Here is a 27,301-nt window from a genome sequence, read left to right on the forward strand (position 1 = left end):
CAAACTGCCGGAGATCTTTCCTGAGAGTCTATGAACCAAGACTGCCGCGGGTCCGGACGGGGTCTCAAATCGAATTCTCCGAAACTTGGATGACGCGTCGATCCGACATCTCGCAGCCTTCATGCAGGAGTGTTGGGAGGCCGGTCGGCTGCCGGCTGCATGGAAGCACGCGAACCTCGTGCTCCTCCCGAAGCTGGGGAAGCGTCCGGGTTTCGAGCACTTGCGTCCCATCTCGCTCACGTCTTGCGTGGGCAAACTGATGGAGCATGTGATTCATGCCTGGCTGAACCGGTTTTTGGAGGACAAGAGTATCTACCCGAGTACCATGATCGGATTCAGACCGCATTCGTCTGCATGCGATGTATGTTACAGCTAAAAGAACAGATCACATAGAATTCAACAGTAGACTCTAAGGTGACCGTTGGTCTCGACGTGTTAAAAGCTTTCGGTAACGTGAAGCACTCAGCCATTCTGGAGAATCTTGGTGCGCTAGACGTAAGAGTTCGCACCTACAACTGCATACGCCTTTTAACTCATTTTTAACAAGCAGAACCTTCAGTACACGTGTCCATGGGAAACCTTTTGGTCACCTTACCTCCAACCGCGGTGTATCCCAGGGCTCCGTCCTCGCCCCCACATTATTCAACGTAACTTCTATACTTCTTGTCCGAGCCCTAGAGAAAACGCCTTCTGTACGCGTCATTGCGTATGCCGACGACATAATCTTGTGGTCCTGTCATCCAGATGCGTCTGTGCAACAGTCGGTGCTCCAGCAAGCGCTGGATGCCTTAAAGGAACACTGAGGAGAAATTGAAGTTGGCTTGTATCCATAGAATACCAGCTCCTGATCACAAAAACGCCACTCTTCCTGAAAACAAAGCTCTTGTAATGTAGAAAATAGCAAGAACCAAAATACAGGTATCGCCGCCACAGGCCAATCTCGCAAGTACAAGCGTGATGACTTCCGAGAACAAGAGGCGCCACCATGGAGGAATTTTCCTTACTTCATGGATGTCACGAATCTCTGAGGCTTGCAAAGGAAGGTTGCGCACCACACCGCTACCCGCCAGAAATCACGGAGTCTCCGTTTACGTCACGTTTCACGTCACTCCGTTCTGTGTCGTCATAAGAGTTCTCCTTGTCGTCATAAGAGTTCTCGAGTTTGAATCGGAGTGGCGGGAAAACATTTTTCAACTTCGAATCCAAATTTCTTTGAAATAAATGCATCTTTCGCTCCCGGACAAGCGTCAACAAAGCCATGAAATGCCGAACTATCAGATATTGCTAACAAAAAAAAAATTTATAGGTTTCTCCTCAGTGTCCCTTCAACATCGCCAATCCCCCCTTTGGGTCTAACCCTATCGTGTAATAAATCATGTTTCATTCTCATTAGAAGCAGATGTGGCTTACGGAAAGCAGCCTCTTTTACCTTCAAGATAGATAATTCTCAAACTCCTCAAGTATAAAGTGTGCGTGTTCTAGGTATTCTACTTCATACACCTGGGACTGGGACACCGTGGCTAAACGCGACCCGTTAATCGGCTCACGCTACTCTCGGTATGATCTGACGCATAGTTATGCGTTCTGGCGGGGCGCGTTCTGATACTGCCCGTCAGCTTGTGCGCTCCATCCTCCAGCCGCCATGTAAAGTGTACCAGGCCCAATTTCATCGCCTCACCCGTTGACAGTGGGACTCCCTTGAAGCAATTAATCAGGAGGCTATGCGCGCCATAATTTATTTCCCTCGTATTACATCTATACTCATTCTGCAAGAGTAAGCTCAACTTAATACCTTCACTGAACTCATCGACCAGCGTGAGGCAAACAGTGCACGCAAGATGTCGCTTCAGCTTCTTCGTTTACAGATCCTTCCTCCATGGTCATACTGTCCACTCACAGACCGTCGCTACACAGCACTGAAGGGAGTTATAGCAGTTTACAGTCCCTCCCATCCTCATGTTAACTGGCGCGCTACATATAACGCGGATACTTGCACCCCCTTGCCTTGGAGCTTCAAGCGATACACAGTGAAACTGCTTCTCTTCCAATCGTATATCCACCTTCGATATCGTTCATATTTACACTGACTCCCTTGCCGCCCTCAAGCGCCTTAAGGCTGTCCGGCCAACATTCCGAATTACAATCCATTCACCAACTCTGCAAAAAGTACCCATGTTCTTTCCGAATACACTGGATTCGCGGCCATACTCACGACCCGCATAATATTCATGTGGATACAATGACATACCTTGACACATCAGACGTCCCGCCACCTTCCCCTCTTCCCCAGATCCGTTCCTGTCCCATGCTTCTGAGAAACAAGCTTTGCGCCAGCGAACACTTGCTCTAATTCCCTCGTGTTCGTATCCTTTCCCCCGTAGTCTCTCTCGGGAGGCGGAGGTATCTGTGCGCCGGATTCGGGCAGGAGCGGCTCTGACTCCCTCTGTGCGTCATAGGTGGCGTGACAAACGTTTACAAGTGACTGAAAAGTGTCCCCATTGTGGTGCTGCGCCTGAACTGTGTGACGCAAGACACTTGTGGATTTGCCTAGCTACAGCCTCCGTGAGACGACGCTTTCTATGAAGGTAGGCCTGCGATGGGACGTTGAAGGCGACTATCGCAAGTGGACACTTGATATGCTGTATCGGGAACTTTTGCCACTTTTTAAGCGAGGCTTGTCTACACACCTTCTTGTGACTTTCTTCTCCCTTCTCCCTTTCTCATTGTGCCTAATGGCAAACATCTGGAATATAAAAAAACTACGTACGCGATTTTCTGACAGACAGAACAACTGTCAGTATGGAGGGACACACAGAGAAGGGTATTCGACTCGGCAACAGGGCCACATCGCAGGGATCGGTGTTGTCCCCGACCTTGTTTAATATTGCCATGCTTGGCCTCCCCGCACAACTGGTCGATATCCCGGGGCTGCACCACACATTTTACGCAGGTGACCTGACCCTGTGGATGTGCAGGGGCAGTGACGGTCAAATTGAGCAGACGCTCCAGAGAGCAATCGATGTTATAGAAAGATGCTTAGAACCGATCGGGCTCAGGTGATCGGCCGAGAAAACAGAAGCGCTCTTTCTTGCGTCAATGCGATCACCCCATTGTCGGCCTATACATAAAGCACGACGGACCGTATAACCCGGGAATCACACTCAGGCTGAACGGTAACGCTATACAAACGGTGGCAAGCATTAGATTCTGGGATTACAAATCCAAGCCAACGGCAAGAACTCGCAAACTATTCAGCGGCTAGAGGCTAGCACCAGTGTCGTAGCCAGAAATTTTGTTCGAGGGGGGCTCATGTTAAGTGCGGCCTCCTCCTCAAAGAATTTCTAGAGGGATCAAATACGTTAATTAATAATAATTGCATTGGCACTGCCCATACTACTGCGTATTAGATGCTACAAACAAATTCTTGAACGCTACGCACTGTCAAGACAAGTAAAATACGTATTTTTCATAAAAGAATATATTAGTACGTCCCAAAAACTGCGGCAGAAATAACTGATATCAATGCTTCCATATATCAATCTTCTATCTTATTTGTCTATTTAGTAAGTAAAGAAAATGTCTCAAGAATTCTAGAACTATATCAATTGGAAACCAGCAAAATAGTGCATGTCCCTGATATGAATAATCAAGTTGAGGACAAATAATTTAACGAATCTTTGTAATTCAAGTGCCTTGTTTACAATTTTGGACATACGCAATGGCCAGGAAAAAATCTCAGTGACGCTGTTCTTCGTTCCAGTGTATCGCGCGGGCGCAGCTGTGTGTGGTCGAGTATTGTAACTAATTGCACCGAAATTATAGTCGCAACAAAGAGCACTTATAAAAAGCCGGACTTCTGCAAAATATACATTGCAAATGCGAAGATACAATGGAATATCACATATGCGAAGATACATCTTGAGAAAGGGCAAAAAAAGCGTTGCTGGAAACAACTTTCACTGCATGTATACACAAAATATGGCAAGAAGATATTTAAATATGCGTACATTCTCTAATAAATCTACATGCCTAAGTTAAAATTATATGGTGATCAATATAGAAAAAACTGTAGTGATGTCTGTTACCAATAAGAAAACAAAACTTAACTTCCCTTATGGCACTGGGAACGGCGTTCTCAAAGCAGTAACTGAAAAGAAATATCTTGGTGTGATTATTTCTGATGATGTCAGCTCTAAAACCAGAGTACAAAACATTACCAAAAAAGAAATGAACAGTTTATACTTCCTTAAACGCACCATGCGCTTTGCAACTTCAGATGCCAAGTTACTCGCGTATAAGGTCCTTATCCGCCCAATTTTAGACCGTCGTCTGGTTTCTGCATATGCAAAAAGATGTACACGCTCGATTCGTTCAACGAAAAGCTGTTCGGTTTATCTACTACAGATACCGGCGCACTGATTCTCCCATAGAGCTGCTTTCCTGCGCAGGCCTAGACACCTTTTGTCAAGCCGCGTCACACTCCAGCGACTCAAGTTTTTTTACCAATTAATTCATAACGCATTCAAGATGGATTCCGATACTTAAATTAGTTTTAATCGTTCTAGAGAAACACGTCACGAGCATGACTTTACGATTAATGAATACTTTTGTGCTAGCAACACATATTACTTTTCCTTTTTCCCCCAAGCCATAAGAGAATGGAACGGCCTAGATAAATCTATAACTGCGCAGGATTCCTTGGAAAAGTTCGCTGATCTCGCAGCCTCATCAGTCCTGTCAACAAACCAGACCTGATGAGCATGTTCAGTCTGTATTGGTTTTGTTTTGTTGCCCGCTCGATGTGTACCTGGTGTATTACTGCATGAAGGAATGCAACAGGATGGTTCCATCCTGGTCCTTTGTAGGGCCGGCCTTTTCCAATACGGTTTCAATGTTGGGCCAATTACCTGTGCTGCTTGGGATGTGTTTGAACGCATGCTTCGAAAACCAGAGTTGCCGACTATCTTCCGTCGAATATGCCGCACTCGATGTGACCGTTTATGAATGCTTTAATATCTTGTTTCTTTAAACCTTATTGCTGGCCTTTCGGTTACTGTCTGTTAATTTTTATAAATCCCCTCCTGTAACAGTCCCAGTGGGACTAACAGTATGGTAAATAAATAAAATAAAGTTGATGTGTTGTGTGTTGCTGTGTATAATATGTCAAACAAGCGAAATAAACATGTTGCGCAATCACAGATATTAACCTTTACGCATAGAAAGACAGATTATCTTGCAAGAATAACACTATGATCGCAGAAATCGTGATATGTGTTTGGGCCATGCTGCGGTCGCGGCAGCAACATATGGATAGAATAATAGAAGTATGCAGAAATCAATAAGAAAATGTGCATTTTATCTGCCTGCAAAGCGGCAACACTAATTCTGCACAGAAAATTAATGAAGCTATTGGTTTGGTTCAAAAAAGTAGTAAAAGCAGGTAGCTAAAAAAAGAAAATAAAAGGACAAAGGAAAGCCGCAGATGATGCGACAAGATGAACAACCCAATTTCCGAGAATGTTTGTTGGGAAACGCCGTGTGGGCCGGGCTTTCATTGAGAAAGGTCGGTCAAATGGGTTATTGATGTCCTCGTAATTTTCGCATTCGCGGGGTAACTTTGATCATGATGCTGTTACAATAAACGGCAAAATTTTCTTCCCTTTTAAAGGCTAATGAATAGTCATACGTTTTCCTAATAACGCGTTTATGGGCCTGAAGGAAGAGCTTTTTAATTGCATTGGTTTTGCTGCTTCGCTATGTAAAGGACAAAGTTTATGAAAATTTATATCTAAAAAGTTTAATAAAGAATTGTTTTTTCGGGAAAGTTTCGGAATGTAAATCCATGCGCTCCGTAGAGTCCGCGGCCGCCACGAGATGCCGCGACGAGCCCGCTCGTCATCGAAAACGCCATTGAAACTTTGTGTTCAGATGTGGCTCCTTGCATTATGTGACTCCAGGTGCATGGGCGTTAATTGCCACGAAATCCAGCCACAGTTTGCAATGTTCGCACCGAAATGTCTTTTAGAGCGTGAAAAATACATTGTAGACAAAATCCAGCGTGATTTGCGGCGCCGGTGGTTGTCTTGGTCGGCGATGCATAACAGTAAGAAAACATTTAGAGGCCCTATAAGCAACCCCCCCCCCCCCTCCGGCTACGCCCCTGGCTAGCACGTCAAACTTGAAGAATCCGGAAACGGATCGCAAACAAACATGCGGGCATGAAAGAAGCGAATCTCCTTAGGCTAGTCCAATCTTTTATAATCTGCAGGATAGTCTACGTAGCGGCGTATTTGCGGCTTCATAAGGCGGAAAAGGACAGACTGGACATTCTCGTTAGTAAAGAGATCAAAACGGCGCTAGGTTTACCACCTAATACATCGGCGAACAGGATTTTGAGACTAGGGGTTTCCAATACCCTCGAAGAGCTCAATACCAGAGATTGCTGCGAAGTCGTGCTGGTCGCAGCATTCCGGAAAAGCTGGTACATGAGCTTCCAGCATGCTTCAGACTTACTGATAAGGATTCTAGACAGATTAGTGACAAATTAAAGATACCTCTACTCCCCAAAGACATGCATCCTATGAAAGCGAGAGCCGGAGGACAGATAGAGCAGCAGCGTCGCAAGCCCGTTTTGACGGCCGACAGGACGCCTCGTATACAGATGCCACACAATGCGCGGACATAATGGGGCGCGTTTCGGTAACAACTAGAGAAAACGGGGGTCCGGCAGCGTGCTGCCGCACCTGACACTCTACCGCAACGGTGGCCGAAGAATTGGCCATCGCACTGCCTATAGCTATCACAACAGGACAAAATTATTGAGAGTGACTCGAAGTTGGCGATTCGAAACTTTGACGCGGGCCGCATTTCAGCCGTAGCAGCACCAGTGTTGACGACTGGTGGCCCACCACTGTCACAACATATCGTGCTCACTTGGAGACGGCGCATGCACCAAGGATTGAGGGGGGTCGAGAAATCACACATACTGGCCCGAGGATTAGCTACCTTCCGTGATCCCAGTGGCATCTCATACGCAACCCCGTCCGCCTCGCGCGGTGAGGAGACCCTACAGATCGATGACGATCTTAATACGTATGTAGAAATCCTAAATCATTACAAATTAGGCAAAGCGGTACTCCCAAAAACGTGTAAGCCGCTCACCAAAAGGGAATATGTTGTGTGGCGTAAGCTACAAAGCACAGTATTTCCAAACACCAAGCATAACAGCAAGTGGCACACAGAGATTTTCATCCCCAGATGCAAGCGTTGCGAGGGCTTAGCGGACATGATCGATATGATATGGGCGTGTCCTACAGCTTTGGAGAAAAATCTGACAGTACATATGAGTTCAGGTAGGCACTGCTTCTCGAAGAGGAAAAACGGGGACACGTAAAGTGATCCGTCTCGCCTTGGCCGCTGCTGCGATCCAGATCACGGTCGATGGCTGAGGGGGAGGACATGGCTGGGACCGAGCTGCCCCTCGGATCCCCGTCAACCTTCTGACAGGTGATAATAAATGTTATTTCTCTCTTCTCTCTCTGACAGTCTATACTTGACATTCACAAAAACCTGTAGAAATTGCACTTAGAGTAGCTATGTCACATACATTAATTTTTGTGCCGCCGCGGTGGCTGAGTGGTTATGGCGCTCGGCTGCTGGCCCGAAAAACGCAGGTTCGATCCCGGCAGCGGCGGTCGAATTTCAGTGGGCGCGAAATTCTGGAGACCCGTGTACTGCGCGATGTCAGTGCATGTTAAAGAACCCGAGGTGGTCGAATTTCCGCTGCCCTTCACTACGGCGTCTCTCATAGCCTGAGTTGTTTTGGGTCGTTAAACCCCCACAAATCATAAACCAAACCATAATTTCTGTGCCATTGTGAAACTTCTTGGTTTCTTCCCGTTTTTTGTGCTTTTTTTTTCTTTTTTCTCGCTACAATAGTCGCTTCACGTGAGAAGCCTCAGTCATGGCTTAGGCGAGCTTGACTTCTGTAAATGTACATGTAGATTTGTGAATAAATTATCATTATTTGTATTGTATTTGTATGTATTTTGCTATATGCTGTACTTGGCTGTTATCGGTCGTTCATTCTCTTTGTTTATTGTTTCATTAGTTATTTATATGTCTGTTGCCTGTTCTAGCTGTTTTCATTTACCGCTGTTCTCGCTGTTTTCTTGTTTTCGTTTTTTTGCTTCATGCTTGCTGTCACGCCTAGTTTATGTGTCTTTTTTTTCTATCGCCTTGACTGCTGCATTACCTCCCCTGAGTGTCTTCCTTTGTAGTGAAATAAATTTACATTTTGTGCGTGTGAATGGTGTACCAGCACCAAGACCTATGGGTTGTTCCTGGGCACCGAAAAATAAAGATTGATTATTATTATTATTATTATTATTATTATTATTATTATTATTATTATTATTATTATTATTATTATTATTATTATTATTATTATTATTATTATTATTATTATTATTATTGCGCCCGAAGGCTATTTTCGTCTCCAAGCTGTGCCCCGAGACAACGTCGGCTGATTTAACGAACCATCTGAAGTCCGTGAACGTCACCCCCCTTTCCTGCCGGCGGTTGAAAACGAAATATGACTCCTACTCGTCCTTCTACCTCACAGTCAGCGCGGAATTCTACGATCAACTTGTTGACCCTTCGATGTGGCCTACGGGCTGCATCTTCAAGGCTTTTCGTGGAAAATTCCTGGATGGTATGTTACATCCTTCCGAGCTGACGGTTGATTGCAGTCAACCCTAACTTGGATATATATTACCAAAATGCCCGAGGTCTTCGGACTAAGGGACCTGTATTTTTTTCCAATGTTTTAGCCTCTTGTTATTCGGCTGTTGTAATTACTGAGACCTGGCTGTCTAGCGAAGTTAACTCAGGTGACTTCTTTCCTAATAACTATTCTGTTTTTCGAAGTGACCGCCCTGAATCAGCTTCTAAACAAAAGGGAGGAGGAGTGCTCATTGCTATTGACAGTTCCGTGCAGTGCGTTCGGCGTTCCGACCTGGAAACCATCGAAGAATCTGTCTGGTTAGAGCTAACTTTAACTCGACATCAAAAACTCTTATTGGCAGCTTTCTATATTTCCCCTAATCTGCCTCCTCCTGCCTACGATGATGTACTACATTCTATTGAATATGTTATCACTTCTCATAGCAAGCACAAACTGCTCATTTTAGGGGATTTTAATACTCCAGGTATCAACTGGAATACATTTACATATTCACACAACAATCATTATGTAGTTAGTAAGTGCAACCGGCTTTTAGATTTCATAGCTTTTAACACCTTGCAGCAACACAATTTAATTGAAAACTGTTGTGGTAATGTTCTTGACATTTGTTTATCTAATTTTGAAAATGTTCGTGTCTCGACATCTGACATCTCACTTACTCGCTGTGACAAATTTCATCCTCCAATTCTAATAACGGCTTCGGTTTCTGTCCCACCATCTGCTAATTCAAATCGTGAGGGGAATTCCCCCCGTTTCGCTTATGCACTTGGCGACTATGTTGGTCTCTTCGGTTTTTTCTCTTCTGTCGACTGGTCCGTCTTAAACGAAATCAGCGATGTTGACGAACAAGTCAGTCGCTTCACTGAAATAGTTCTCAATGGTATGCGCCAGTACATACCTGTGCGCACTCCTACTCGTAGCAAGTTTCCGTTCTGGTTTTCCAAGGAACTTAGAACAGCGCTGAAACTTAAGGAGCGGGCCCACCATAAAGCGAAACGCCCTGGGCTGGATACATGGGCAGATGAATTTCGCCGCTTGCGTTCCCTTTGCAAACGCCTGTACAAGCGTGATCATGAGTCCTATCTTGAATATTTAGAGAATAGTGCCTCTAATCGTCCTACTGAATTCTGGAGATACGTTCGCAAACGCTCGAATAAATCTGATAGTCATATTCACTTAGTTGACTCTCATGGGAATGAAATTCGGAACGTCGCTGACGGCTTTGCTCAACACTTTTCCTCCGTGTACAAATCTCCACGTTGCGATTCCGTATGCCTTCCAGCTGGCGCACCTAATTCCGTTCTTCTTGACGAGAAGTTAGTAAGTGAGAGTCTTAAGTGTTTGAAACCATCTTTGTCCCCTGGACCTGATGGCATTCCAGCCGCCATAATAAAAGCCTTCAATAGTACCTTCGTCCCTGTTTTAACCACGATATTTAATAACTGTTTGAAAAATTCTGCCTTTCCCCGCGTGTGGAAAACGGCGCGTGTTTTCCCTGTCTTCAAATCAGGAAACAAATCTGATGTTTCGAACTACCGCCCCATTTCTCTTCTTTGTGCAACCTCTAAGCTTTTTGAATTAGCTTTGCACAAAGTACTTTCCTTCCACCTCAAACATGTAATCATACATAATCAGCATGGTTTCATAAAAGGTCGTTCTACTACAACTAACCTTGTGACTTTTATGACGTATACATCAGCTGAAGTCCTTCAGAGGAGTCAGGTAGACGCTGTGTACTGTGATTTGAGCAAAGCTTTCGACGTTGTTACTCACTCATTACTTCTTCAAAAGCTTCTGCTGCTTGAGATCGACGTTTCAATTGTAGCCCTCTTACGCAACTATCTTCTTGATCGGTCCTGCTTTGTCAGTCTAAATGGACAGACCTCATTTGTTTACACTCCAACCAGCGGAGTTCCTCAGGGCTCGGTATTAGGCCCGCTTCTGTTCTCTGTTTTTATCAATGACGTTTCCTCCGTGGTCAAAAACTCCTCGTTTCTCCTTTATGCGGACGATATAAAAATGTTCAAGGCAATACATACTCTTCATGATTGCTTGTCATTGCATTCGGACATATCCGCCTTCTCTGATTGGTGCTTGAAGAATGGGCTCACTCTCAATTCATCTAAAACCAAGGTTGTCTCATTTACGCGTAAAACGCACAGTCTTCTCTACTCTTATTCTGTGAATGGTAGGCCGCTGCCCAGGGTTGATGAAATTAATGACCTCGGCGTACTTTTCGACCGTAGCCTCAGCTTCTCCTCTCATACAAAACGCATTGCTCTACGGGCTATGCGTACACTCGGCTTCATCTGCAGGCTTTCGAGAGAGTTTCGATCCCAACTCCCTTTCTTAAAGCTCTACCTCTCCATATGCTTGCCGCTTTTGGAATATGCGTCTGTTGTTTGGAGCGGCACTTGCCAGTCGAACTGTGAAAAAATCGACAGAGTTCAGATTAAGTTTTTACGCATATTTCAACATCGGTTTTCTTGCAAAACTTCTAGCTCTCATCCCAGACGGAGTAACTCACTGCAGCTTCCTTCTCTTAGCTGCCGTCGCGTGAGGGCAGATATAATTTTCTTGTATAAACTTCTTCATGGTCACATTCTATGCCCTCAGCTCCTAGCGCGTATCCTTTTGCGTGTACCGCGAAAGAGCATAAGGGAATTCAGACCATTTCAAGTTTCTGCGCTCCTGCACTCCCTCTCCCCTCTGGACAGAATGCAAAAGTTGTTTAATTCTCTTTGTCCTCACCTTGATATATTCGAAAATTCTCTCCCTTCCTTTATATTGAATGTCCGTGACGTTCCACTTTGAGCACTCTTTTTCTCATACATAACTTCCCCTTTCATGCATTTTGTCTTTACTACACTTGTGCGTTTGCACCGGTATTGTTTTTTTCTCTCCTTAATTGTACATCACGTGTACTTCTTTTCATTAATATTATTTCTTTAATACTGTGTACTCACGCCTGATTGTCTGTAACGCGTTCACTAATTACATTTCTTATTGTGTATGATTGTATTTCTAGCTTGTATTTCAGAGATCTCTTATTCGTTCATATTAGTATTGGCTTTATTCTTGTTTGTATTTTGATATATGCTGTACTTTGCTGTTATCGGTCGTTCTTGTGTTCATTCTCTTTGTTTATTGTTTTATTAGTTATTTATATGTCTGTTGCCTGTTCTAGCTGTTTTCATTTACCGCTGTTCTCGCTGTTTCCTTGTTCTCGCTTTTTTGTTTCATGCTTGCTGTCGCGCCTAGTTTATGTCTTTTTTTTCTATCGCCTTGACTGCTGCATTACCTCCCCTGAGTGTCTTCCTTTGTAGTGAAATAAATGTACATTTTGTGCGTGTGAATGGTGTACCAGCACCAAGACCTTTGGGTTGTTCCTGGGCACCGAAAAAATAAAGATTGATTGATTGATTATTATTATTATTATTATTATTATTATTATTATTATTATTATTATTATTATTATTATTATTATTATTATTATTATTATTATTATTATTATTATTATTATTATTATTATTATTATTATTATTATTATTATTATTGCTTACTTCTGCATGTTATGCACAGGCACAGATTGTGTAAAAAAGGCAGCTGTTCGACTGCGTAAGGAAATGAAAGCCCAGGATTCAAGCTCAAGGTGTCTTTAATCAACGACCCCCCTGCGTCAGAGCGGCGCTGCATGGAAAACGCCAGAGATCGCCGCCAAGCACGGACACGGGGAGAAACAGCTTCCGCCACGGTGCTTTGAGGTAGGCAGGTCATCAGTGCCCCTCCTCGTCTTGCCCACCGAGGCTACGCATAACCTGCTGCTGCTGCTCCGCCAGCGCCCACTCCTGCTGCGCCAGCCGCTGACGCGCCTCAGCGAAGAGCTCCTGCTGTTGCCGCAGCAGCTGTTCGTCGGGAATGCCGAGGTTCTTGAGGCGCGTGCTCAGGCGCCTACGCTTGGCCGCCACCGCCGTGCAGTCCTTGAGCACCGCCTCCAGGTCCTGGCGGTAGGCGCCGAAGCCCATGCTGTCCAGCGCGCCCAGCACGTGGCCCGGGGAGATGACCGTCTTGTCCTGCCGGCTGCAGATCCCGTTGGCCTCGGCCGAGAGGCGATGGATGAACTCCGTGCAGCAGGCCCCGATGAGCTCGCGCGCTTCGGGGGATATGTGCAGGTTGGGAAAGGACTCCCTGATCATCTTCTTCATGGTCGCACGTGGGAGGCTCCACTCCCCGCTGTTGGGTCCTTTGGTAGGGGCCATCTCTTGAATCTGCCTTGAAACTGTCGAGGCCTAGCAGTTCCAGGGGACGTCTTCACCGCTACTGCTTTAAGAACCCGCGCTGTGCTTCCAAAGCAGGAAGTACTCGAGAATCAACCAGACGAAACTGAAAAAAATGACCCAACAGAGGTGCTGAGTCCTGAGGAAATTTGTTCAAGAAAATGAACATTATCACACTTCCTGGTATTTTAAACAATGCTCATTAAGCGATATGCTAAATAAATTAAACAGAATAAAAATGTTTTAGGTGATCATAGCAAGCCTGACTCGTAAACAACACGCACGTAATACTCGCAGTACTGAACTCCAGAAAATACCTCGAGCACGAGCCAACTATCGTTGCCAAATGCCACACAATAATCTCCATCGCTTCTAAACAAGAAATGTTTCGTTGCCGCAGTACTATTTTTGCAAAATATATTGTAGCCTCAGTAACAGCACTTATATGGCTTTTTCTGCATTTCACTATAGCCTGTATAATTCATCAGACTTTTTGCCTATCTTGTAATTATCCTTGCTCATCCCTTGACTTTGTACCAGATCCCTGCATGTTTGATACGTTGTTTTTGTGTCCTCGTTTGTTGCCAATGTCATGTTTAGGGGCCGTGCACCGCGTCAAGCCCGTTTAAAGGCTTTTTCTTCACGGTCCTTAGCATCTGGAATGTTGGATGTTGGATAAAAAATTGGAAGTGGCTTAGCTCAGTTATGCCAGGATAAACGTAGCGAAAGCTGCATTTCCCCCCTGGTTACGCATGTTGTTGAGGTTGTTGTTGTGACTAAATTGTTAAGCATTGAAGGAGTATTCGGTAAAACACATTGCTTATTTATTCAATTGTTTTGACACAGATAAACAGTGCCATATGATCGGTAAAGAAACATGCAGTTGTCTAAATGCTGCCTACACAGTATTGATACCAACCCATGGAGTGGAGACTGACACCCGAACCGCGGCCGTAAGGGAAGGAAAATGAAGCGAAAATTGGTTTAAATTAAGGAAGGGATATTACACATGTCTCGCAGACGTCACGTTTGCATCGCATGCGCAGGTCATGAAAGTGTGTTCTGCCGCGGTGGCTCAGTGTTTAGTGCGCTCGGCTACTGATCCGGAGTTCCCAGGTTCGAACCCGACCGCGGCGGCTGCGTTTCGATGAAGGCGAAACGCTAAGGCGCCCGTGTGCTGTGCAATGGCACTGACGTTAAAGGGACACTGAGGAGAAATTGAAGTTGGCTTGTATCGATAGAATAGCAGCTCCTGATCACAAAAACGCCACTCTTACTGAAATCAAAGCTCTTGTAATGTAGAAAATAGCAAGAACCAAAATACAGTTGTCGCCGCCACAGGCCAATCTCGCAAGTACAAGCGTGATGACTTCCTAGGACAAGAGGCGCCACCTTGGAGGAATTTTCTTTACATCATGGAAGCCACGAATCTCTGAGGCTGGCAAAGGAAGGTTGCGCACCACACCGCTAGCCGTCAGAAATCATGGAGTCTGCGTTTACGTCACGTTTCACGCCACTCCGTTCTGTGACGTCATAAGAGTTCTCCGTGTCATCATAAGAGTTCTCGAGTTTGAATCAGAGCGGCGGGAAAAACTTTCTCAACTTCGAATCCAAATTTCTCTGAAATAAATGCATCTTTCGCGCCCGGACAAGCGGCAACAAAGCCATGAAATGCCAAAGTATCAGATTTTGCTAACAAAAAAAATGATAGAGTTCTCCTCAGTGTCTCTTTAAAGATCCCCAGGTGTTCGAAATCATTCCGGAGCTCTCCGCTATGGCACCTCTTTCTTCCTTCTTTCACTCCTTCCTTTTCCCTTCCCTTACGGGGTGGTTGAAGTGTCCGCCGATATGTGAGACAGATACTGCGCCATTTCCTTTCCCCCCAAAACCAAATTTCAGTATCTATGGCAGATGCCGGGGATAGCAAGAATCTTTTCCTTCCTTTTTATTATTATGTTAATAAAACCACTCACTATTTCTTAAACGCCGGTGAGCTTTGATGCGTTCAGCAGAACAATAAGTGTGATCCATGCGACGCCTGCCGTGGAGACCGGCACCCGAACCGCGGCTGTAATTGGAAACGAAAATGAATTGGAAATTGGTTTTAAGGAAAGGAAATTACGCATGTCTTACCTGTCTCATATATCTCAGTGGACACCAGAACCGCGCCGTAAGAGAAGGAAAGTGATATGAAAGTTGGTTCTAAGGAAAGAAAATTATGCCTCTCTCACATATCTCAATGGACACCCGAACCGCGCCGCAAGCAAAGGTATCAAGTTATGCGTCATGCACGTGCTGCTCCTCTCTGGTTTCGCGCATGCGCACTATCGGTCTCGCAGACTCGCGGCGAAATGCTCGACTGGGTAGTGTAGCTCTAACTACAAAATAAATGAAATGAAAAGATAACCCCAAGAAACACGCACACCAAACTCGCATCTTTAATGAAAGGAACAATTCACGGTGTGATGTTATAATTGATGGATGTTCTTGATTATATTCCAACCCCCATGCCAATGCTGGTGCTGTTAACGAGGAGGGCATTCTGAACGTTATACTCAACCTGGATACAAAACTGTGCAAGGCATGACTCTATTCAGTACTCTATTCTTGTACGGTATTCGTTGTGACATACAGTACTTGGCTGCAATCACTAAAATATCCGGATCTTCAGGCATCATCCGTGCGTACCAGAAACTTGTGAAAGTCGTACTATTACATAAATTTAATGACAACCAATACCTATACCGTCATATATTATTCCTTTAACTCCATATCTATGCATAGATTCCAGAGCACATTATATACATGATCAAATGGATTTCCTAAACGCAATAACATTCTCTTCAATTTTGAGGTCGGGGCGAGGGCAAAAAGCCTGAAAACTGGGCTTCGCAAGAACCTGCGCCCCTTCATATAATGCCAAGGCGAAACACTTCAAAATTCATTTGACAACAGACTGACACAAGATAGCATCAAACACAAATATATCATTTTCTCCAATTCTCATAATTATAAGGATACATAATAGAGCCAGACCCTGCTATAACGTAGCGCGTTAATTATAACAATGTAATGACTATAACAAAGAAATAGCTGTTTCTCTTCGAAGCTCCCACAGAAGCCCATGCATCTGATAAGTAGTTTTATCAAAGGAAGATATCCTAAAAAGAGTCTTGCACTTCAGTCTTGCACTGCGCCACGCCCGACCTGGTGGCTGATGTGATTAGAAGAGGTCCGGCTGTTCCCCCTGGTGGAGCTCGACCGCGGCGGCCGCGTTTCAACGGAGGTGAAACGCAGCAGGCGCCTGTGTGCTGTGCTATGTGTGTCCCCAGGTCGTTGAAATTATTCTGGAGACCTCCACTACAGCACCTCTTTCTTCCTTTCATCTTTCAGTCCCTCCTTTAACTCTTCGCGCAGTTCAGGTGCCAGCCGAAATGTGAGGAAGTTACTGCGCCATTTTCTTTCCACAAAACAATTTCCCCAAACCCTTTTGCTGACAGCTACAAATACATCTATAGACGGGATTATTCGCCTTGTGAGCTAACGCTCTAACATGCACAGGGATGTGCCAGGGACATTGCCCCAGGCCCGTTATGGCATTAGATCTTCCTGCGTGCCACAAGTGCTAGATGAACACCAAAATGCAAGCGCATATTTTAGACTTGAAATGTGAACATTAACACCAGAAATATTAGCGAAAACTGAGTGCTATGCCACTACGCCAATTCGGCTTCCTTTCAAAACTATTTTGCTTCTTTTGCCTTTCGTGTTTCGATTAATTGTCGCAACGACCCCACTACCACTCGCCTCTGCCAGTGGACGCGGCCGATTTGAAGTTAGGGAAGAGAACGTACCAAATAGAGAAAATAGTGGACTTAAGCATACCGGACACCCGCCGCGGTGGCTCAGTGGTTAGAGGGCTCGGCTAACGATCCGGAGTTCCCGGGTTTGATTTCGACCGCAGCGGCTGCGTTTTTATGGAGGCAAAATGCTAAGGCACCTGTGTTCTGCGCGATGTCAGAGCACGTTAAAGATCCCCATGTGGCCGAAATTATTCTGGAGCTATCCACTACGGCACCTCTTTCTTCCTTTCTTCTTTCTCTCCCTCCTTTACCCCTTCCCTTACAAGGCGGTTCAAGTGTCCAGCGATATATGAGATCGATACTGCGCCATTTCCTTCCCCCAAAACCAATTATTATTATTATTACCGGCCTAGCCCACTAATCAGCGAAAGCTGGCTGGCATTAACGACCTGGAGGTCTGAAGCTGCGGGCCAGTTTTCACGTTTCACAGGCCGCTGCCCGGTTGGGCGTCTCTACGCTCACGTGCCTATTCGCCTGATTCGCTTTCGGACGTAAGACGGCATAGAGAAAACCACATGGGGTACGACGGACGCCGTGGTCGAGAGGAATTTTGACCACCCGAGCTCAGTAGATGGACGCCTTTCGCATTTCGCTTTCGAAACACGGTCGACAGAGCTGGGATAGAAGCCCGGACCTTCAACCCAGTCACTGACCACTCTAACCGCTGAGCCACTAAGGCGGGCCAGTGCTTCGTCGCCATCGGAATTGTTACAGGTCTACCCAGGCGGTGCACCACTAACTTGAAAAAATCGCAGGTAGCGACCAAACCAGAGACAGAATGAACGGACGCAACTCAGTATTTCTCATTCACAGCGTTCCGTAACGTGGCCTAGACGCGGAGGCGCTCACTGGGCTTGTCTCTGGTAGCTAACAGCCGAGGAAGGCTCCAAAAGGGCATAAATCAAGAATGCACGCAAGATACAACGAACTTCAAAACAGTGCGGCGTCGATGCAAGAGTACTTTTAGCCTTCCTGAAAATACCAACAAAAAACAGTAGGAACCCGTTCGCCTAGCAGGCGTTTCTTCAATGGAAATTCGAAAACGCCTGCAGTCTGTCGACAATTGAAGGCATCCCACTCACCATGCAACATGATCCAAATCCACCTGGAATCTCGGATCTTATGGTGAAGAAAGTCCCAGATCCTTTTAACGAGACAGCGTTAAGGAGCTCGTGCGTTAAGGAGCTCGTGTCGCAGAAAAGCGGCAAGGCGCTTGTGAGGACTTCATATTGCCGCTCCCATCCTGCGTCCCCACAGCAGCGGCAAGACGGCAGCCGAATAGCGTTCTACGCACACACTGGATCAACGCGTGAATTTTTTCTTTTCCCGCTGCGAATGTTCCAAAATGTTGCAGTAGTCCGTCGCCCATGGCTAAGTGCCGAAATCTTGCAAATGCCATTGAGCGCTAGACAACGCAAAACTGGCGTAGGCCTCTCGAAGCACTTACCGGACGTGGAGTTTACTCGCTGTGGACGGCGCCTGCTACCTGGCACTGCTTGATAAGAACGAATGGGGCGCTGCCGTCGAGACCTCGGAGAACCCCCGAAACGCAAGATCCGCTGTTGAATATCTGTTGTACCCAGGGTCGAAGGCTCAGGAGTCTCATCGAACGCTTCGCGAAGAATTGTTCCTACTGCGAGGCGCGGCGACCGTTGCGGTGCAGCTCAACCTTCCTTGCACACGTCAGCGCACTCATCCTCCGCCTCCTTTCTATAACCACTGTGCACGTGATCGCCAGTCTGGCTATCACGTGCTGACCTTCTGTCGCCACCTAGAGGGCACGAGCTAATATAGGGCTCCGTGTTGCGTGCCATGTACCCGACGCAGCGAACGCGGGGCCGCGTTTCGATGGAGGTGTAACGCATAAGGCACCCCTGTGCTGTGCGATGTAAATGCACGTAACGATCCCCAGGTGGTCGAAATAATTCCGGTGCCCTCCATAGACTGCAGCACCGCTTTCTCTCATTAACTCCCGTCTTTTTCCCTTCCCTCGCGGCATTGTTGAGGTGGCCACTGAGACGCCAGAAATTACCGCCTGTTTCATTTCATGATAACCAATAATTTTTTAACACGACACACAAGTTCCCTCCTAACGCAGAACTTTGAACAGGCTCGGAACCCACCCTTGCTTTGAACAGTCTGTACAGCAAGTCCTGAATGTCAACTATGCTGCACCCAATACCTTTATTCTATTTATTGTCTTTTCTAAAGAGTAAAACACGCCATGCTATAATTTCGTACCGTGTAAACAGGCACCAAACCCACAAGTGGATGGAAAGCAAGCTGCGTTTTTTTTTCTTGCAATACGTCGTTCAAATCTCAGCCTCGGATATGAGCGTCAAACGAAAATGTAGCGGCACGCAGAACAACAGCTGTTGTTGTTCTTAGCCTATCAAAAGACGGCACATAACCACAAAGGGGGATCGTCCAAGAAACGGGTGGCTATTCACCTGTGCTCAGTGGATATTACAAGAACTCTACGAACAGCTCAACAAAGAACGCATCTTTGTCGTCTTAACTAATTTTCTTCCGCCCAGTACGATTGCTCCAAATCGATGGGCGCAGCATAGCTGTCGTACAAATCAAAGCAGTGAGACCCACACACATTTCAGGCACTCCCATTGGTCACACGCCATCACAAAGCGTGTTTTTTTTTTGCAGGAGACGCAAACAGCACGGCCAAGTTCTACGAATGGTTACCACCTCTAACGCGAATTACGGTGATAGCATCAGCAGCATGCAGTGCTCAATATTGGAGCCTAGGTCGGTATGCCTCAATATCGGGCGAACGCAGCCAGGATTTTGGAACGAGATCTGTGATCTTGCTTCTAGGAGCCTATGCCTTGCTGTGCAGCGCGTCTGCGGCCAGCGTTCTGAGTCAACGCCATATAGAATTATGGCTCCCCCTCCGCCTTCTCCCCAAGCACCTATTACGCTCGGATCATGAAAACACCACCTATATACAAAGCCTTAGTACTGCTACCGTCACGTCATGATGTGGAGGTGTACCTACACTTCGTCTTCCAGTGCGGCCCCGTTCGCGCCACGTTTACTGTTTCGGCGGCGCCCGTGACGTCAGACAAACCGCTTTGCAGTGGCACAAAATAAAATTGTATCATGATGCACAACGACGACGCAGGTAAAATTTATGAAGCTACGCTTCAAGCAAATTTCGCCACCCAGCGCCCGCACGCGACAGAGGTATAGTGCCAGTTTTGCGCCATATTATTTTCGATTGCGAGTAACTCCAATTGCAGTGTACGCTTGAATAACGCTAAGATACGAGTGTTGAAAGAACATGATAATATCTGATTTCGTGTTCACGCAACATCAATTGCACTGCTGCCGCGACATATTTTTCGACAACGCGTGGTGCCGCTTGCGCTGGGAGGCTCACCGGGCGCACGGTTTGTGGTTTAAAGTCCCAAAGTGACTCAGGCTATAAAGGACGCCGTAGTGAAGGGCTCCGGAAATTTCCACCACCTGGGGTCCTTTAACGCACACTGACATCGTGCAGTACACGGGCCTCTGGAATCTCGCACTCCCATGCCGGTGTATAGTATCGCAGGCAAGCTGATGAGCCAGCTCACTGCCGGGATCAATGCTGTGAGGGCGGCAACTAAGCCCCATCGCGTAGGGAATCCCATGGACGAGCCCACTGAAGGTGAACGCAGTCAGAGCTTACAAACTCCTTGTCCACAAATACTGCACGCAGCGAAAATTGGACTTCGCTGAAGCTCTCAGTCTTCGCCGAATACAATTTAATCTGCTTTCAAAGCCAGGCAAACTTTTTTTATATGGGTACGCTTCCACACCTCACTGCTCAAACTGTCCACACACTGACTTACGCATGCCTTAACACTGCCTTACACAGTGCCACTCAGTGTTCCATTCCCCCGCATGTCCCCCCCCCCCCCCCGTGACCCATCTGGCTCACCTCCCGGTACCAGAACCTGCAACGCGCCCTCGTCACCTTGGCCTAGGATCTGTTACACGCCTCACATTAAGGCTGTTTTAATAACCACCACCACCAAATTACTCCCCTGCAACTTAGACGACAGGAAAAGTAGGTCATAATTATGCTTTTGCATGTTGCTCATTTAAAGCAAGAAACCAATGAGAAGGCTACTCAATCTGTAATACTTCGAAGGCATTAACTTCTCACGAGGTATCGAGCCTGTTCACTTTTCGTCCAACGCTCCTTGTCCCAATTCAATCGAAACACGTGAGCTTTACGGTCACACGAATAGAGACCGTCGCAATTGGGCACACAACACTTACTGGGCATGGCCAGAATGCCCTACAAGCACATGTGGACAGAGATGTTTTGCTCGCGCTAAGAACCGCACGCAGGAAAGGAGTATTTGACCGCAAACTGTTCGAGAGATAAACTGAGAACACGGAAGATTGATGTTTTGTGCTGCCGCTGAACAGCGTTGACGCGGATTAGCTGAAATAGCTTTAAAAAACTATAATGGAAGCGCTTAAACACGCAGGAACGCTACAACCCCACACCCGCCGCGTTGGCTCGGTGGTTAGGGCGCTCGGCTACTGATCTGGAGTACCCTGGTTCGAACCCGACCGCGGCGTCCGCGTTTCGATGGAGGCGAAGCGCAAATACGCCCGTGTGCTGTGCGATGTCAGTGCACGTTATCCCGGGCTGATAATAATAATAATAATAATAATTGGTATTGCATGGGGGAAAGGAAATGGCGCAGTATCTGTCTCATATCGCTGGACAGTTGAACCGCGGCGTAAGGGAAGGGATAAAGGAGGGAGTTAAAGAAAGGAAGAAAGAGGTGCCGTAGTGGAGGGCTCCGGAATAATTTCGACCACCTGGGGATCTTTAACGTGCACTGACATCGCACAGCACTCGGGCGCCTTAGCGTTTTTCCTCCATAAAAACGCAGTCGCCGCAGTCGGGTTCGAACCCGGATACTCCGGATCAGTAGTCGAGCGCCCTGACCACTAAGCCACCGCGGCGGGTGACGATCGAAATTATTCCGGAGCCTTCCACTACGGCACCACTTTCTTCTCTCAGCCCCTCCTTTATCCCCTCCCTGTTGTTGTTAGTGGTTATTTATTGATAAAACAACCATGGAAGGAAAAGATGTTATAGCCACGGCATCTGCCATCGAAACTTGAAGCACCTGAGCTGTGTGTGACTAGAGGGAATAAAAGGACAGGGAGAGGAAAGAAAGGCGGAGCGATCTTATCCCCTTCCTTACGGCGCGGTTCAGGTGTCCGCCGAGGTGTGAGACAGATACTGCGCCATTTCCTTTCCTCAACAACCCCTTTTTGAATTTTCAGAGCGTTAGCCCAACGTGGTGGCTCAGTGATTAGGGCGCTCGGCTACTGATCCGGAGTTCCCGTGTTCGAACCCGACCGAGGCGGTTGCGTTTTTATGGAGGCAAAACGCTAAGGCGCCCGTGTGCTGTGCGATGTCAGTGCACGTTAGAGCTCCCCAGGGGGTAGAAATTATTCCGGAGCCCTTCACTACGGCACCTCTCTCTTCCTTTCTTGTTTCCCTCGTTCCTTTATTCCTTCCCATACGGCGTTGTTCAGGTGTCGAACGATATATGAGACAGATACTGCACCATTTCCTTTCCTCAAAAACCAACTATTATTATCATTATTAAGAGCGCCAGCTCTAACTAATCACGTTACTAGATTTCTTGGGGTCTGCTACCACCTTCCTTCCGAAGAATTTCCGAGGAAGTTAAGATGGCGGCCCACATAGTAAATTGATATAGCAACCCAATTGGTGACTGATTGGTCACGTCACTTATAAATCCAAAATGTCGGGAAATAATGGTAATTATTTGATGACATCACTAATTAATCTAAGATGCAGGCAGCTAAGGCTCCTTACTTGAACGTCTTTCAGACGGTGGCGGCATCTATTTCGTCTCCTCTCATTCATCAACTTTTCAGGAATAGTGTATACAGCTCCGTTCAGTCAAAAAGCCGTCGGCGTACTAGTAGTCGGCACCGCGTGTCGGAAATAATGTGGGGCTGAGTAAAAAAAGTATGGTAATTTGTGCTTCTAGAGATTGATAATTTATTGGTGTGTGATAGGCGATGACGAGTTAATGAAACCATTGTAATTGATTGTTTAACGAAATGAAACATGAAAATTGTGAAAAATTTGGGTTCAAAGGTGTCGAATATTCAGAATGAAAAGCAAATGCTTGATGATGCTAATTAAGAAAATTTAGAGTGTGTAATTGAGAAAGTTTTAGAGGCCTCCTACAAACTTCGAGCAATTTGTCCAAAGGGCAAGGCGCCGCGCGGAACGGGCGATGGCGTTCCGTAGACTCCCTGGCACCGCTGCAACCCGCTGTGTGTTCCCCTCTTAAAGGTGAAGCATAAGCGCCCTCCAATTTTTAAAGCGAAAACTTTACTGGCATAATAATAATAATAATTGGTTTTTGGGACAAGGAAATGGCGCAGTATCTCTCTCATATATCGTTGGACACCTGAACCGCTCCGTAAGGAAAGGGATAAAGGAAGGATTGAAAGAAGAGAGGAAGAAAGAGGTGCCGTAATGGAGGGCTCCGGAATAATTTCGACCACCTGGGGATCTTAAACGTGCACTGACATCGCACAGCACACGGGCGCCTTAGCGTTTTGCCTCCATAAAAATGCAGCCGCTGCGGTCGGGTTCGAACCCGGGAACTCTGGATCAGTAACCGAGCGCGCTAACCCCTGAGCCACCGCGGCGGGTGCTTTACTGGCCGCGAACTTGCGATTTTGCCGTGCGGTGCTCCGAGGAGAAACATAACGTCACAACGCGCCTCGCCGCGGATATTTCTCTCTCTCTCGCTCCCTAGTCACTACTGCGCATGCGCCACTAGTAGCACCGAGCCACTGGTGTTCCGCCGCTGCGCAGCACAGCGACTTTCCTCAAAATGCAACTTTCAATTTTAAGTTTTCTCTTCTTTCACCCTCCGCGGTGGCTCATTGGTTAGGGCGCTCGGCTACTGATCCAGATTTCCCGGGTTCGAACCCGACCGCGGCGGCTGCGTTTTTATGGAGGAAAAACGCTAAGGCGCCCGTGTGCTGTGCGACGTCAGTGCACGTTAAAGATCCCCAGGTGGTCGAAATTACTCCGGAGCCCTCCACTACGGCCCCTCTTTCTTTCTTCTTCCACTCCCTCTTTTATCTCTTCCCTAACGGCGCGGTTCAGGTGTCCAATGATATATGTGACCGATACTGCGCCATTCCCTTTGCGCCAAACCATTTATTATTATTATTATTTCTTCTTTCCTCCCTCCTTTATCCCTTCCCCTACGGCGCGGTTCGGGGGTCCACCGAGATATATGTGAGACGGTTACTGTGCCATTTCCTTTCCTCAAAAACAAAACAAAACAAGTGAGCCGAAGGCGTTCATAGAGTTCATTGGTGTTGACAACTTTGCCAAGCCCGTTCATTTTCACGAAAGGAAAGGCGCATGACCGGCTCCGTGGGTCAGTGGATACCTCAATCTCGCATTCATGTACGTAGCGTTGGTGTCCAACTGCAAAAGCCTGCTTTGATTGTGTTCCGCACACTGGAAATTCAGCGTGCCCTCCCTGCCACCCTGGGAGGTAGCATGCAGTTAATGGTTGATCGCGAGAGATTGATCACCAAATGAACGCTGCGGCCTAGCTATTGCTGCAGTGCCGCATCTCGGCCGCAGGTAGGTAGGTAGGAAAGACTTTTAATGCTCTAGAAAGGTGCTAGTAGCAGACGAGAAAGAAGAGGTCCATCTTCCTTCTTCTCACAGGGTCGGTGCCCCTATTCCAGGGCTCCGCTGAGCTTCGCTGCTCGTTGGGCGTGCTGGATCAGACCTTGTTGGCAACCCAGATCGCCGCTGGAGAGCCGGCTCTCCCACTGTTCCGCACTCGGGTCTTTGCGAAAGCTGTCGTTTTTACTGCATTCCCACGTGATGTGGTACAACGATGGTTTGCTGCCACACCACGGGCAAGTGTCCCGATATTGCGTCGGGTAAATCTTGCTAAGGATATGCAGGTTTGGGAATGTTCCTGTCTGCAATCTTCGCCAATACACTGCCTCTAGTTGATTTAGATCAGGATGAGGCGGCGGATAGCGGATCCGTACCCCCTTATAGTAGTTGAGAATGTCTGAGTACGTAGGACTGACTCGGTCGGGTAGATCGTCCGATTGGGAGGAAGCTCGGCTCGTATACCCTCGAGCTACCTCGTCGGCGCGTTCGTTCCCCGCTATGTCGGTGTGTCCTGGCACCCAGTAAATGCTATGTATGACTTTTGGTGGGGTCGCGCTCTGGAGGAGCCGGAGCGCGGCGCGACCTATGCGGCCGTTCATGTAGTTACGGCACGCTTCTCTCGAATCTGTAAGGATGGTAAGGGACATGTTGCTTCGATAACCGGCTACCGCCGCTAGAGCTACGGCCAGCTCCTCCCCTTCGGTTACCGTGCAATCCCTCACTGAGGCGCTAGCTAATTCCTTTAAGTTTGAATCAATAACTACCGCCACTGTGCTGTTATGTGAGCTTCTTGTATACGGAGCCGCGTCCGTGTATACCGTTGTGGATTTTGTAGCTAGATTTTGTTGTACATACCTCGCCCGGGCTGCCCTACGGGCCGCATGCAAGTTGGGGTCCATGTTCCGGGGAAGGGAGCGAACCTTTAGCGTCTGGCGGATTGCGTCCGGTATGCTCGCAGTACGATTCTCGAATTCCGCAGTTCCGCCTAGCCCCAGTCGGCTAAGGAGCGAGCGCCCCGTAGGAGTCTGCTGGAGCCTAGCTAACTGCGTGACCAGTTGGGCTTCTTTGATCTCTTCGAAGGTGTTGTGAATTCCAAGAGCCAATAGTTTTTCGTTGGAGGTGTTCATTGGTAGATGCAGGGCTGTCTTGTAAGCTTTGCGGAGTATGGTGTCTGCACTATCCACTTCTCCTTTGTTGAGGTTGAAGTACGGGAGGGCGTAACCCACGCGACTAACCACCAGGCTCTGAACCAGGCGCAGGGTATCCCCCTCTCGCATGCCGCTCCGCTTCTGCGACACGCGCGTGATCATTCTGGCGACCTGAGTGGTCGATTGCTTGAGAAGGCCGAGCGTATGGCCGCATCGCTGGTTGCTCTGCAGCCACATTCCCAAGACGCGTATCTTGTCTCGTTCGGGAATTAGCTGTCCTTCGAGGGAGACATTGAGGGACCCTTCCTTGTGTTTCCCTTTGTGGACTCGCAGGAGTTCAACGCTGTCAGCGCTAATGCATTCAGGCCACATCTCTCTCTCACCACAGCTACATGTATGAAAGCACGAATGAGGCGTCCCTATCCAGGGAGCCAGTTATGCGCCCTTCCTTTCCTCAAAGCCATCGCTGTCTAGAACATTGTCAACGCCAACGCCAATGAACACAGTGAGCACCGACATCTTTCGCTTTGTATATCCTGGATTAACTGAGCTAATCCACGTTAATTTTTTCAAACCGCCATTCGTTTCCTCCCAGTGGAGTTCTCCACGGCGGCCACTCTGGTGTTTTAATAACATTGCAAACCGTCCATCGTTTTCATGACGGCACGATCCGTGAATGCGCATTTATTCACTGTGCTGCGGAGGAACATGCTTTTGTTGCGAAAGCGACACTACGCCGGCCAGCCAGCCAGCTCATCTCGTCGCGTAGTCGCACTTCAGTCGTATGCCGTATGCCGTGTGCCGTGGCCACGGAGCAAGACTATAAAGGAGGTGAAACTCCCGTTTGCGCGAGCGAGTGCAGGAGACCAAGTTGTATGCGCCGACGGGGACGCATGCAGTGACGGCGCCTTGCGGCGCCTCGTAGAAGCAGCAGGAAAAAAAAATTAAAAAAATGCAGCGCCCGGGCAGGCGCTCTGGCGGCGCGCGCTCAAAGCAGACTAGACGGGTGTTTGCTACAGCGGGCACGCCATGACATTGTATTTCAATAGTTTCTTTCCAGGCTGCCAGGCGCTGCCAGCAGGTTAGTGGCGCCGCGGGCTTGTAACCTTTTCTGGTCGCCGCAGACGGCGGAGTTTCCACTCCTTATAGTCTTCCTCCGTGGCTGTGGACGACGAACGACCTTGAGCCGCCGTTGCCTCGCAACGTTGCAGCAGCGCTCCGACAGATGGCACCGCCGTCTACGCGGCTACCGTCGCCGCTCGCTCCACCAGATGTGCTCAGCTGGGGTAGGGGAATGAATGAATGAATAAAACTTTATTTTCGTTTCTTTGGGTTTAGCGGATTCCGGACGTCTTCATCTTCCGAGTTCCAATGGTCGGTGCTTTCATTCCAGGGCCCCGCTGAGCTTTGCCACCTCGCCTGCGTGCCGCACGAGTCCTCTCTGGACCGCCAGCTCGCTGCTGGTGAGCAGGACCTCCCACTGTTCCGCACTGGGATTTTCTAGTTTATCGAATGCATAGTTGTGTCTACATTCCCAT

At 47.5% G+C, this 27,301-nt stretch overlaps 1 pseudogene across 2 annotated transcripts; it reads right to left on the bottom strand.

Moving 5' to 3' along the window:
* Positions 1-12,393: 12,393 nt before the first annotated feature.
* Positions 12,394-18,627, bottom strand: LOC144130202 (protein Dr1 pseudogene; annotated as a pseudogene). Of its 2 annotated transcripts, XR_013314004.1 has the most exons (3): positions 18,334-18,627; positions 14,997-15,091; positions 12,394-13,129 (listed from the first exon to the last, which is right to left on the bottom strand). The product of XR_013314004.1 is annotated as a protein Dr1 pseudogene, transcript variant X2 (transcript). The 2 variants fall into 2 exon arrangements; XR_013314003.1 differs by lacking the exon at positions 14,997-15,091.
* Positions 18,628-27,301: the final 8,674 nt, after the last annotated feature.

This window comes from Amblyomma americanum, chromosome 4 (assembly GCF_052857255.1).
Source record: "Amblyomma americanum isolate KBUSLIRL-KWMA chromosome 4, ASM5285725v1, whole genome shotgun sequence".
NCBI classification, from domain to species: Eukaryota; Metazoa; Arthropoda; class Arachnida; order Ixodida; family Ixodidae; genus Amblyomma; species Amblyomma americanum.